We start from the raw sequence: 12,459 nt of genomic DNA, 5'->3' as shown, positions 1-12,459 counted from the left end.
ACTACTCCATTGTCATTGAGAGGCAATGAAGCATCGATTTCTGTACAGTTCCAGTTTTATTATCCCAGAGGTGTAAGAAGTCGATTGCGATGAAAAGGTCCCGTTATCATAGAGATTTAAATCCCTGTGAAAGAGCGCCCCTAATTACAAATCACATGGAAAACAATTTTTCGTACAGATTTTGGAAAAACATGTAAGTTTATGTAAAGTTTTTATACTAAAAATTTCATATAAAATTTGTGAAATAAACCTACGAATCAAATCTAACTCTTTATCTTTCGAAAGAGTCTAAGCACGAGTGGATTAAGTGAAAGATGACTGAGATATGACCGATAAACACTTCCACGTTTTTGAGAGGGTGACCCCAAACTTTTGCACGGGAGTGTAAGCGCATCTGAAAGAGAATCAAATTTTCTTTCCAAAAAATGCTCGTTTATTTTTCTACGATGTGGAATTCGATACGAAAAAGTGAAAAAAAGTGCACTTTGCCTATGCTGCGCCATGGCAAATTTTGGCGGAGTAATTTTTTTTCATAGGGCTCTCATTTAAGCCACCAGAGAAAAAAGTGATCGTTAGCTTTTGTCAGATTTGCCTATCCCAAAGCATATAATGCCTTTTTGATTGACAATGTTAGAAAATATAACAACATAGAGTGGAGCATTACAACTCGTGGAACACTCACATATGAAACGTATTTATTCTCGGCGAGGAAATAATGGCAAAACGAAGAAAAAAATATTTTTATTTGTTTTACTTAATTCTCATTCTGTGTTCTATATACTCCTTCGATTATAAATATTATAACATGCCAAAAAGGTGCTGATATTCAAATATTTCTGTTTCTAATTAGGACCTGCAGAATCATTTTCGCTTCACACACCATATAATGCTATCCAAGGTTAGCATCTGCGACACAAAAAACCAAAAAGTTTCCACACTACAGTTGTTTGTCAAACCATCAATCAAGCATAAATTCAACGAAAGGCATGCAAAAGAAAAAGCACCAAAACAATTATTATATAAGTAAAAAATACTTACACTGACTGTAGCTTACTTTCCTTCCTCGCAGCGTGCAGCTTTGGAACGGTTGCAATTATTTGAATTTGACACGCCTTCACGCATTCACTGTGCCACCTTGGGTCGAAGCCGGTGTTCCACTTTTCCACAGCTGATTTTGAACATGGAATTGTCCAATATCTGGCGATTTGCGTAATGTCGTTCAATGTGTTTGAGTTTGCTTTTGTTGCTTTCAAAATACAGATATTGTTATCCCTGCTATCCTAATCTTTTCCACGTGATTTGAGATTGGCATCAAAACATTCAAATTATCAGCACTTTTCCCTGGTAACGACCTGTTCACAAACGCGTAATTCCAAAGCTTGGCGTCACCTTAAATTTGTAAATATTCAAGTCCCACGTTGTTTGCCAACACTAGTAATCTTCTCCGCGTAGCAAGATTCTTCACAAACCAACACCTTTTTGGTCACAGCCAAAAATAACTAATCGTTTGATTCCAATCTTCTTCCACCGTCAAGTTCGGTGACCGCGAGACGAATAGTTCATCCAGTCAAAAATCACGTTGTTTTAGCTAGCTCTCAAGAAGGGCAATCGAAACAGAGTCTCGAAAACAACCAAAGCTCCTCCGCGGGGAAATTAATGGTCAAGAATTCGGTTGGTTGGTTGCTTGTTTCGGTTGCTTTTCTTCCCTACGTTTGTTGACAACGAACGACGACCGTCAAAAAGAAGGTGCGTGCGTATCTACACACCGGCCAGTTGTCCGCTTCATTCAAAACCATAGCTGATACTGATGCTTCGTCAAACCAGTCTGTCCGCTGGCCCGGCAGCATTGTCGTCGCCACTGGACGCACAGTGGTGGAAGAAGGTGGTAAATTTTAAAAGAGGTTTAAAATTCTCAAGATTAATAATTCATATCTGTGTTTGAAGTCTTGATCGGGCTTAGTTCTGCTTTTCTGCATTTCCGCTTTTTGATTCCGTTTATTATTTTTCAATTCCATACGTTTTGTTATTACGTTCTACGTTCTACCAACTATCACTCCCACAGTTTTCAGTAGTGTGCTTTCTCTACGAATGCACAGTGGGTGCAAAGATCATATTGACGCCTTTTACTCAGTTTAAAAATGAGTTAATTTCGTCTTCTACCATTCCTTTTCTGTTTATATTTGTTACTAGCAGTCCCGGCAAACGTCGTACTGCCTGCCTACTCTGTTTTTGACATCCGGTTCCATGAAGAAATGCCCCTCAAAATGGAATTTCTGATTTTCCCGTTTTTCTTGCCTTCCCGGTCACTTTTCCGAATTATTTTTGCTTGCGAACACGTCGGAGCCCTGACGGATTGCAACAGTGAAAGAATCATGTCGATCTGTTGACTCGTTCCCGAGCCTATTCGTGACATACAAACACCATTCCATTTTTATTTACAGGGGATAGACAAAATGATCGGGACAGGCAAAATTTTCATTTTTCAAAAAATGTTACACTAGCTCTAACTTTTCGAAAAGTGCATCAAATATTCTCAAAACTTTACTGTAAGTTCATCAATTAGTTGTGTATCAGTGGTCCAAATTTGAGAAAGTTTGAGCCATTCTCCACGAAGTAATAAAGATTCTTGAAAAAGTTATAATTATCCGATAGCCAACTTTGAGCTGTTATATCCCCGATTTCAATGAACCGATTGCAATGAAATTTTGACCATTTATGACTTATACAATGAGCTATGAAAAACCTTTGACTTAACTTAAAATTCTTAGCAGGGAAGAATATTATAACGATAAGATTATTTTTCTAACAAAACACAAAATTATCCAAAACTTCAACATCGTTTCATAATTCAAGATGCAAATTATAGTTCATTTAATTTCCCTCTAATTGTTTTATATGTAAATATGTTTTGAAGGAAAGTTACAACATAGCTACCAATAAATTGAAAAACTAATGGGATGCATATTAGAAATACACCAATTTACTAAAAATCGCGAAATACATAAAATTGCTATAACTTTTTCTCTTGTTGAAAATTTCAAGTAAAGTCAAATGTCTTTCAGAGTTCATAATATAAGTCGTGAATAATCAAAATTTCATAAAAATCGGTTCGTTGAATCCGGAGATATAACAGCTCAAAGTTTGCTCTCGGATAATTTTATCTTTTTCAAAAATCTTTATAACTTCATGTAGAATGGCACGATCTTTCCCAAAATTGGACCATTGATAGATAACAAGTTGACCAACTTTCAGTAAAAATTTGAGAATGTTTGATGCATTTTCCGAAAAGATACAGCTAGTTGATCATTTTTTGAAAAGCGAAAATTTTGCCTGTCCCGATTTTTTTGTCTATCCCCTGTATATAGATTTCGGATCAATATGACCAAATAAACTTAGAGAAGTCACTTTTTTTTATCTTAACCCTTTGAAGCCGGATTTTTTCCAATCGTTATTATGGAGTATTATCTACGTATTTCTGCAGTTTTGCTGTTCAATAGTATAAAAAAGGTAGAATATTATGCAGAATATTTTTTCCGGACATCCTAGGTCATCCAAACTGTTCTTGAGTTTAGATCCTAAAGTCTACGGTTGTAACGGTAACTTCTTTCATTATACAAAGCTTCAATTTGTAATCTATCATGTCCAGTAAGTCTTCAGAAAGTTCAATAGAGAGTTTAAGATCAGTCGGGTTATCCTAGGTCATCCAAACTATTCTTGAGATTAGACCCTAAAGTCTACGAGTGTAACGGTAACTTCTGCCATTATATAAAGTTTTCATTTGTAATCTTTCATGTCCAGTAAGTCTTCTGAAAGTTCAATTGATAGTATAAGATCAGTCAAGTCATCCTAGGTCATCCAAACTGTTCTTGAGTTTAGATCCGAAAGTCAACAGGTGTAACGGTAGCTTCTTTCATTATACAAAGCTTTGGTTTGTAATCTATCATGTCCGGTAAGTCTTCTGGAAGTTCAATAGACAGTATCAGCTAAGTCGGGATATCCTAGGTCATCCAAACTGATCTTGAGTTTACATCCTAAAGTCTACGGGTGAAACGGTAACTTCTTTCATTATACAAAGCTACGATTTATAATTTATCATGTCCAATCAGTCTTCTGAAAGTTCAGTAGAGAGTATCAGATCAGTCGGGATATCCTAGGTCATCCAAACTGTTCTTTAGTTTAGATCCTAAAGTCTACGGGTGTAACGGTAACTTCTTTCATTATATAAAGCTACGATTTGTAATATATCATGTCCAGTCAGTCTTCTGAATGTTCAATAGAGAGTATTACATCAGTCGGGATATCCTAGGTTATCCAAACTGTTCTTCCGATAGTATACCGGTGTAGCGGTAACTGCTTTCATTATACAAAGCTCCGGTTTGTAATCTATCATACCCAGTAAGTCTTCTGAAAGTTCAATAGACATCATGAGATCAGCTGGGGCCATCCAAACTATTTTGGTGTTTATTATCTAGCATCTACAGCAATTGTAGCTTCTGTTTCGGCTATAAAGAATTATGTTGTATAATCTATTATACTTACTTTTAATACACATAAATAAAAACAAAAAAAAATATTATACTTACTGGAGCTCACAGAATATAACCAGAGACTATGACATAGTAGTAGTTCGGGTTAATCTGAACTCCAAGATAGTTTGGCTGACCTGGAATATTTCCATAGTGTCTCTAAATAACTTTTAAGATTTCAAGAGCTTCACGGATCTCAGCAAATTATGCTATGCTGTTATTTGTGACGAAAACACAAAGTTTTTCTTGTAGATTTGAAGAACTCCATTTTAGAACAGTTTGCCCGACCCTGAATGTCCGAAAGGTTAATAATAAAAAGTAGCCTTCAGATTGGTCCAGTAACCACAGATAAATATGCAACGTTACTTAGTATTGCAGATGTTGGGTAGAAGCTTCGGACTTCGATATAGAATCGCACCAGGGGTTACTGTGCTGAATTCTTAAAGCTATGGGAAGATTTTATTAGTTTGAGAATCTCATTTCAACGTTCGATCTACTTACAAACTGGTCCTTTTAGTTCCAATCTAGCTCAACAAATATTCAATACCGTCTTCAGTAAGGTGATGACCGGTTTACCTAGAAACGGTTCTTTTTAGATGATTATCTAAATTATACAAATTGCACTTACTCTATATTACTAATGATAACAGAATTAGAGGGGTTAGAATTCTGTCCGAACCTTCGTGGTTACACTTAGCCTGTACTAAAGAAATTCATTTTAAGGATCACACAATACATGAAATTTCATAAACCTACAGTTTATAGTTCAAGCACTTCAATGCAGGCTGCTACGCGTAACTATTAAGTATCGAAAAGGTATTAATATCGGCAAGTTAATTATGCACATAGATTAGCAAACAGGTGCTTTACTCATCACATGGGAAAGAATAAACAATTTTCATCTCTCCACTCTGCCTTGACGTTGCACAGTGGCCGGAAGCCGGACAAAACCTCAAAAATCGACTTCAATGTTTTATGTTTCTAATATTTTTCTTCCATTATAGATACTTCAACTAAGAAAAGCCCAAATTTTCAAGTCATTTGGTCAAAAATTGAGTCTTGTAGATTTTTTCAAAGTTGAGGTTTTGTGTGGTGCTTGACTAGTGTTTATTGTCTTTATTTTATGAGCTATCTTCATGAGCTCGTTGTACAACATAGGAAGATTTAAATAATGTGACAATATTGTTGGTGTTTTTGGGTATGTATAACCATTACATTTCAGGTTTTGTTTAAAATCCAATTACTAAATTATTAGGTTTTTACAACATGCAAAAATATTGACTTTTATGGAATATTGAAGAAAATCTTCGTATTAAAGAGATCCAGTACTTGTTTAGGAAACATCAGAAAACAACGACGTATCCCGGATCTGACGTGCAATTTTGTCTAGTTTTTGGCTATATATGTCACTGTTTGCGCATTTCTGCGCTAAGAGCGAAAAAAAAATTTTTTTTCATATCAGGTCACAATGGAGCCGCATGGTTGTGGAGTAAGTAATATTGTTTGAAGTTTATATTTTATCTTAACATAATTCAAATTGACTTCAGAATACTAATAATTTATCGTAATCCTCGTTCTAGTAAGAGGCCTTCACTGTCGAATTCGTTTATTCCCGACGGTGCACTGCACCGGTGTAGCAATTGACACCGGAAAAACGAACGGTTTCGGTGCAATTTGTTGACAGCTTATGATGGTATTAGTAAGAGCGCGTGAGAGCGTCAATGAAAACAATAAAGGATATAAAAAATAAACATAGTGTTTTTATGATTTCCGTGATGAATAAAATTATTTTTATTTATTTTTTCTTTCTATATACAATTTAACAATTTTAAAAGTTTTCAGTGATCCACTTGTACATGTTAAACTTGTAATAATAAATGTTACTTGAAAATTGTTATCCAATGTTTTAACACTCGTACATTTTTTATCTTCTTCAAATTCTTGTAATATCATAATTTTTCTATTAAAAGCAACTTATATTACTTAAAAACGCGTTAACCATCCTTTAGTCACATTTGTTCGACTTTCAATGTAATTTAAAAATTCAATATTTCTTGTAAGAAAAAAAAAGAATTTACGGTTTTTGAAACTGTTTGTACCTACAGTAATATTTCAGTCCAATTTGAATTAATAGATTTTTATTCTATTCTGGGCTTATCAAAACTTCATTACGTATTTTTTTTCATATATCATAGATCACCATGCGACAGAAAATTCTAATGATTAAAAACATTAAAAGTAATCCACATATTTGCTATAATCAAAAAAAATAGTGATGGGAAAAATGTACGTTGAAACAACTCTTTTAAATTTCATGTTACTGATAAATTTTGCAGATTCCTCAGAAGTTGAAAGACGTGATAATCATCGATCAAGTTTAAATAATTTTTAAACGCACAGATTTGCTCTTTGGAAATTGAAACTTCTCAAAATAAACGAATATCGAAGCAAACTCTTTACCTAATGCCGAAGAAAAAATCATCATTCCTACCAAAACAAAACCACGATACAAGATCAGCGATATACATGTATTGGTAAAACTAGCTTTGTACCTGCTACACCGCGCTCAAACTGGGTGTAGCATTTTCTTGCACCGGTGCCAATCGGGTGTCAAAACAGAACAGTACCTGCGAATAAACGAACGGTTTCGGTGCAAGTTTGCTACACCCGGTGGCAAAGCGGTGCAGGCGGTGCAAATAAACGAATTCGACATTAGTCACGGGGTCATATGGGGAAGGGGGCGGAATGAGGGGGGGGCGATAACGGATGGTCACAACTCTAACCTTTTTTAAAATTAAATTTATTTTTTTTTAACAAATAAATATTTTTTTTGACAGAAAAACACAAGAAGGTGGGCGCTTCAGTTAAAAAGGGAGCTGGAGAGGAGGGGAGTGATGACTAAGAATGATTAAGCTCTTATTTACTTAGACACTACCTACCTTCATGAACTTATATCGTAGTTTCAATAAAAATAAAGTGACACGAATTCCTCGACATCTACGCGTTTCTTCTCTACACGCACATCGCTACAGTTCAAAGCAGCAGCAATCTATAAAATATAAAAGGAATTCACTAAACGGCGTAAAATGCTACGTTTAATATTTTTCTGCGTAATTGTCACGACCACCAAGGCAATCTTTGATTATTTTAATCTCAATTTTATGAAACCAACATTCTACACTCGTTAGTGAAACACCTTATATTTTTCTTTCAAAAACTTGAAGTTTAATTGTATGTTATTCATGCGCTTTCGTAGAACACATTTCCACTAAACGACACACAGACTTATAAAGATTTTGAAAATATTTGTTAGAGCTCTAATGTTTATCAATATGATTATCGATCTCTGATAATCGTTTTTAAATATGTAATTCCCTTCTATATTGCGAATGTGTAATGCAAATTATTTATAGATCGGATTGTTTTGGTTGCTTCGACAAGTGATAACAGAGATCAATGTACATTACCACGCAAACTCGGACGAGCATACATATATGAAATCGATTAAACGAGATTGATTATAAACAATTCAAATTTCACGCAGTTCACTATGTGAGACCCCATTTCAAATCTTTAACTTATCTCCGTGTTCTACCGTAAAACGTCACGTGGTCTTTGGACGGTCTTTGAGAATAGACCCCGTCTTGTCAACCACCATTGGTGTGTATCTGAATTAATCCATTGAATGAAAACGTAGGTAAACGATTTTTTCTAATGATTAATGTAGTTTTAAAGATTATGGGCCACTCTAACAGCAGAAAATACAGATTGTTTGTAATTTCAATTCCAATACATGATTAAAGAACCCCCTAATTTAAAGATTAATCAAAATCTACATTCAAAAAACACATCGTGATATCATATTATAAATCGCTTTTCCATGATTCCCATAATTAGGAGATTTTGAAACTTTGAACCACCCTAATATAGTAAAATCAAAATATATGTGTATTTCCATAACCGAAATAGATTCAGGGCACTAAAATCATCATAACCTGTGAATTTCAGCCATTTCGGTTAACATTTGAGGTTTTGTCCGACCTTTGTATGGAGGCCCGCCACTGTGCGTTGTGTCTGTCAGTCATTGCACGATCGTTGACGTCCGTGACCGATGCCGATGACGTCCGTGACCGATGCCTATATCCCACGGATCCTATTCGTTATCGATACCTACAGTGCTGCCAGTGTCGCCAACAGCAGATATGGCTGTTGTTACGAATGTAGACCTGAAGTTCTGAACTCCAAGGTAGTTTGGCTGACCTGAAATATCCCTATGGTGTCTCTAAATGATATTTGAGATTTTAAGAGCTTCAGGGATCCCAGCAAATTATGCAATACTATTATTTGTGGTGAAAACACATAAAGACAGTCTTGTTGATTTGAAGAACTTAATTATAGAACAGTTTGGACGATCGTGAATATCCCAAAGGGTTATAATAAGCAACAAGACTTCAGATTGTTCCAGTAACCACGGTTGATTATGCTTCGTTACTCAATTAAACAGCTATGGCTACTGTTACGAGTGATGACCTGAAGTTCTGAAGGTAGTTTGGCTGACCTGGAATATCCCTATAGTGTCTTTAAATGACATTTGAGATTTCAAGAGCTTCACGGATCCCAGCAGATTATGCAATACTATTATTTATGACGAAAACACATATAGTTATTTTTGTAGATTTAAAGGACTTCATTATAGAACAGTTTGGACGACCCTGAATGTCCCAAAGGGTTATAATAAGCTAGTAGACTTCAGACAGCTCCAGTAACCGCGGTTGATTATGCAGCGTTACTCAGTATGACAGATATGGCTATTGTTACGAGTGTAGACCTGAAGTTCTGAACTCCAAGGTAGTTTGGCTGACCTGGGATATCCCTATGGTGTCTCTAAATGACATTTAAGATGTCAAGAGCTTCACGGATTACAGTAGGTTATGCAATGCTATTATTTGTGGCGAAAATACCCGAGCAGGAATGAATAACTGCCTCATAACTGGAGCATACCAAAGTCAGGTATCATACCAAGACAAGGTATTGGTCGGTTACACAGGTATTGAAAATAACTTATTTTGGTATTTTGTAGGTATTGATGAAATACCTTAACGAGTTATTGGTTTGGTGTTGAGGACTGCTTGAGGTATCATTCAATTATGGAAAAATCGCTATTTGTATGGAAAAATCGTCGATTATTATTTAGGTATTGCCATACCTGATGTCATTATTCACGCGTTAGGCACAGAATACACACCAGTTATTATTTTAGGTATTTTACCTCTTATGTAGGGCTACTTAATACCTCATTCAGGTTGTAGGTATTCGGTTTTCCATACCTGAGTTACTTATTCTTCAGCTATTTTCTCCTGCTCGGGTACATACAATTATTCTTGTAGATTTGAAGGACTTCACTCTAGGACAATTTGGAACACCTAGAACATCCCAGAATATAGAACATCTCTTGATATGCTTGACCAAGGGTTAATGAGTACATATAAACGTAACCCATATCCAAGTTCAGCTTTTAGAACAACTGGTATGTCAATTATTTAGTTTTTACCCTCAATATAATAAAAAGTCTACACCTAGCGTCCCGCAACTTTCCGACACAGAGTGATTTATTTTGCCGATTTCGTGCGCTTTTTTAATAACTTTTCAACCGTTGATTTTTGCGATATAATTTCTCGGTTTTCATAAAAACACTTCTAAGACGGGCTTTAATATGTAATAGTATAGATCTACGTTTGATTTTTTCTTATCTTAAGCCTAGTTTTGAGTTCAAAAGAAATCGCTCAAGAAACTTCTTGACCGATTCCTGGCAGAAATTGTCTACTGTGGTTGCCATTTGAATTGTCATTTCTTCGCAACTGCATACTGCGATCGAAGAAAAACGGTTTCTTGGGCGCAGGCAAGGAATTTCCCATGCATCAAGATAGGCAGAGAAATTCCTTCTAAACTGCAAACAGCGCTTTATTGAAGGAATCATAGTTATACGATTAAATTGGCAGTGCCATTTTCTTTTTCTTTTTTATGGCTCTACGTCCCCAGTGGGACTTGGCCTGCGTCGCTTCGACTTAGTGTTCTTTGAGCACTTCCAGTTATTATTTGAAGGGATTCCTTTGCCTGCCATTGCATGAATTTGTATATTGTGAGGCAAGTACTATGATACACTATGCCCAGGGAGTCGAGAAAATTTTCTAGGCCGGAACGGGAATCGAACCCGCCGTCTCCGGATTGGCGATCCATAGTCTTAACCACTAGGCTGACTGGAGACCCAGTGATAGGCATATAGGATAGGCAGTGCCTGTCGAACTATACTGCCGTCCTAGGCATAATTGTCCCATGTTATATGGAAATCCCATATAACATGGGACAACTATGCGTAGAACGGCAGTATAGAAGTTACTCGCATTATCAAAGTTACCCCGTTTAACAGTACATCTACCCATCAAGTGACGTTCAATACTCAAAGACTTCGTAGTGATCCGTATATTATGCTACGATAAAATTTATATTTTGTCATATTTTGCATGAACATTCTCCTATTAAGAAATCGGAACTATTTGTGTGGTCCCTAATGGCAAAATTATTATTTTTACAATGTTAATTTGTGAATAACACATAATGAATGTTTATAGTCATAGGCTCAGTGTACCAGTTATGGCTATAGTACCTCAAATTCGCCATAGATGATTTTCAACCTTTAATGATGCAAATCTACAAGAAAAAATTCGTGAACAACAGATCACGATCACAAAAGATGGTTGTAATCATTCAAACTTCACATTTTGCTCAAAAATGATAGAATTAATTCATTTTCCTTAACTTTTCGGCTTCCTTGCACCCTATTTCGCCATAGTGTACCAGTTATGGCTAATCTCATAAGGAATGCATGTAAATAGTGAGAAGTGGAACCCAAATTAACAAATATGTCCATAACTGGTACAGGGTTCCTATCATTGGCACACGCCGTAATAAATACCAAAAGTAGTTTTGGCTCGGTTTCTATATTTTTACTGTAAAGTATGAAAACTAAGCTATCATTTGACATATCGATGACATTCGTCGGTCTTCTTCTTATTTTTGTGGAAATAGTTTTCCTTAGGTAGTGCGATAACTGGTACAGGCACCCTATATATTTCTGTCATGTGAATACACAAATGAATAGTATTCAGCTTCGAAAATTGTACGCTTTAAGTTCCCCTTGAGTGACCCATAATAGGCAACAAATTGACCCATAACACTAGTTTACAAAATAAAACGAAAGTCGTGAACTTCTGTCAACGACCAAAATTTTTGAAGCACAATTTAGCGCTGATTTCGAAACCGTGCTTCAAAAAATTTTAAGTAGAACAGTTTTTGAGTTTTAGCTCAATATTGAGTTTTATAACTTTTTAAAATATGGAATTTACTAAAATTCAAATATCTAGCGTTTTGTTCAACCAATTTGAAATCTTTTTCCATAAATTAAAAGCTGAATACAATACCATTCGATCATCTGAATGCAGGTTTTGCGTCAGATTGATGAAATTCAATATATTGGCAAATTTTAGAGGCGATCTCCTTAAATTTGAGCAAAATTTCCAAAAATATGTGAACAAATATATTTTTTTCAATAAGACAAAAACAATTTAAAAATTCTTTCTCAACGTTTATTTGACATATCATATGTAGGCGAGTCACAGTAAAAAAATCAGCACAAATGGAGCATTGATTACGGAGAATGAGATGTGTGAAGTAAGCGACTTTGCTTAAAATAGAACAAAAATCGATTTCAAATCATCAACCTTGTATGAAAAGTCGAAAAAATTTCCGCTCTACTGTAATTTTTTTCCTTTGCGTTTTCGAACTCAGGGCATGATTCTACACCAAAAATGATCATCAGCTTACCGAGTTCAAAAATGCTGTAAACTAGTGTAATCGTTACACAGCCAATTTTGAC

The 12,459-nt window shown here is 35.5% G+C and overlaps 1 protein-coding gene and 1 long non-coding RNA gene across 9 annotated transcripts in view; both read right to left on the bottom strand.

The window, feature by feature from the left end:
- LOC109423814 (aldehyde dehydrogenase, dimeric NADP-preferring) overlaps positions 1–1,810 on the bottom strand; it is a 95,096-nt gene extending 93,286 nt beyond the window's left edge. For 4 of the 8 annotated variants that reach the window (XM_029879543.2, XM_062852146.1, XM_062852147.1 and 1 more), the window contains exon 1: positions 1,039–1,808. The gene's annotated coding sequence lies outside the window, so the exon portion shown is untranslated. Of the gene's footprint in view, positions 1–1,038 lie in introns of all 8 variants that reach the window. The other 4 variants (XM_029879542.2, XM_029879541.2, XM_029879540.2 and 1 more) reach the window with 2 other exon arrangements.
- Positions 1,811–4,912: 3,102 nt separating this feature from the next.
- LOC134287141 (uncharacterized) lies at positions 4,913–5,444 on the bottom strand. Its single transcript, XR_009997060.1, has 3 exons — positions 5,283–5,444; positions 5,155–5,229; positions 4,913–5,102 (listed from the first exon to the last, which is right to left on the bottom strand). It is a non-coding gene; the product is annotated as an uncharacterized LOC134287141 (long non-coding RNA).
- Positions 5,445–12,459: the final 7,015 nt, after the last annotated feature.

The sequence above is a fragment of the Aedes albopictus genome, chromosome 2, assembly GCF_035046485.1.
Source record: "Aedes albopictus strain Foshan chromosome 2, AalbF5, whole genome shotgun sequence".
Taxonomy (NCBI): domain Eukaryota; kingdom Metazoa; phylum Arthropoda; class Insecta; order Diptera; family Culicidae; genus Aedes; species Aedes albopictus.
This window is presented reverse-complemented; position numbering and strand designations above follow the sequence as displayed.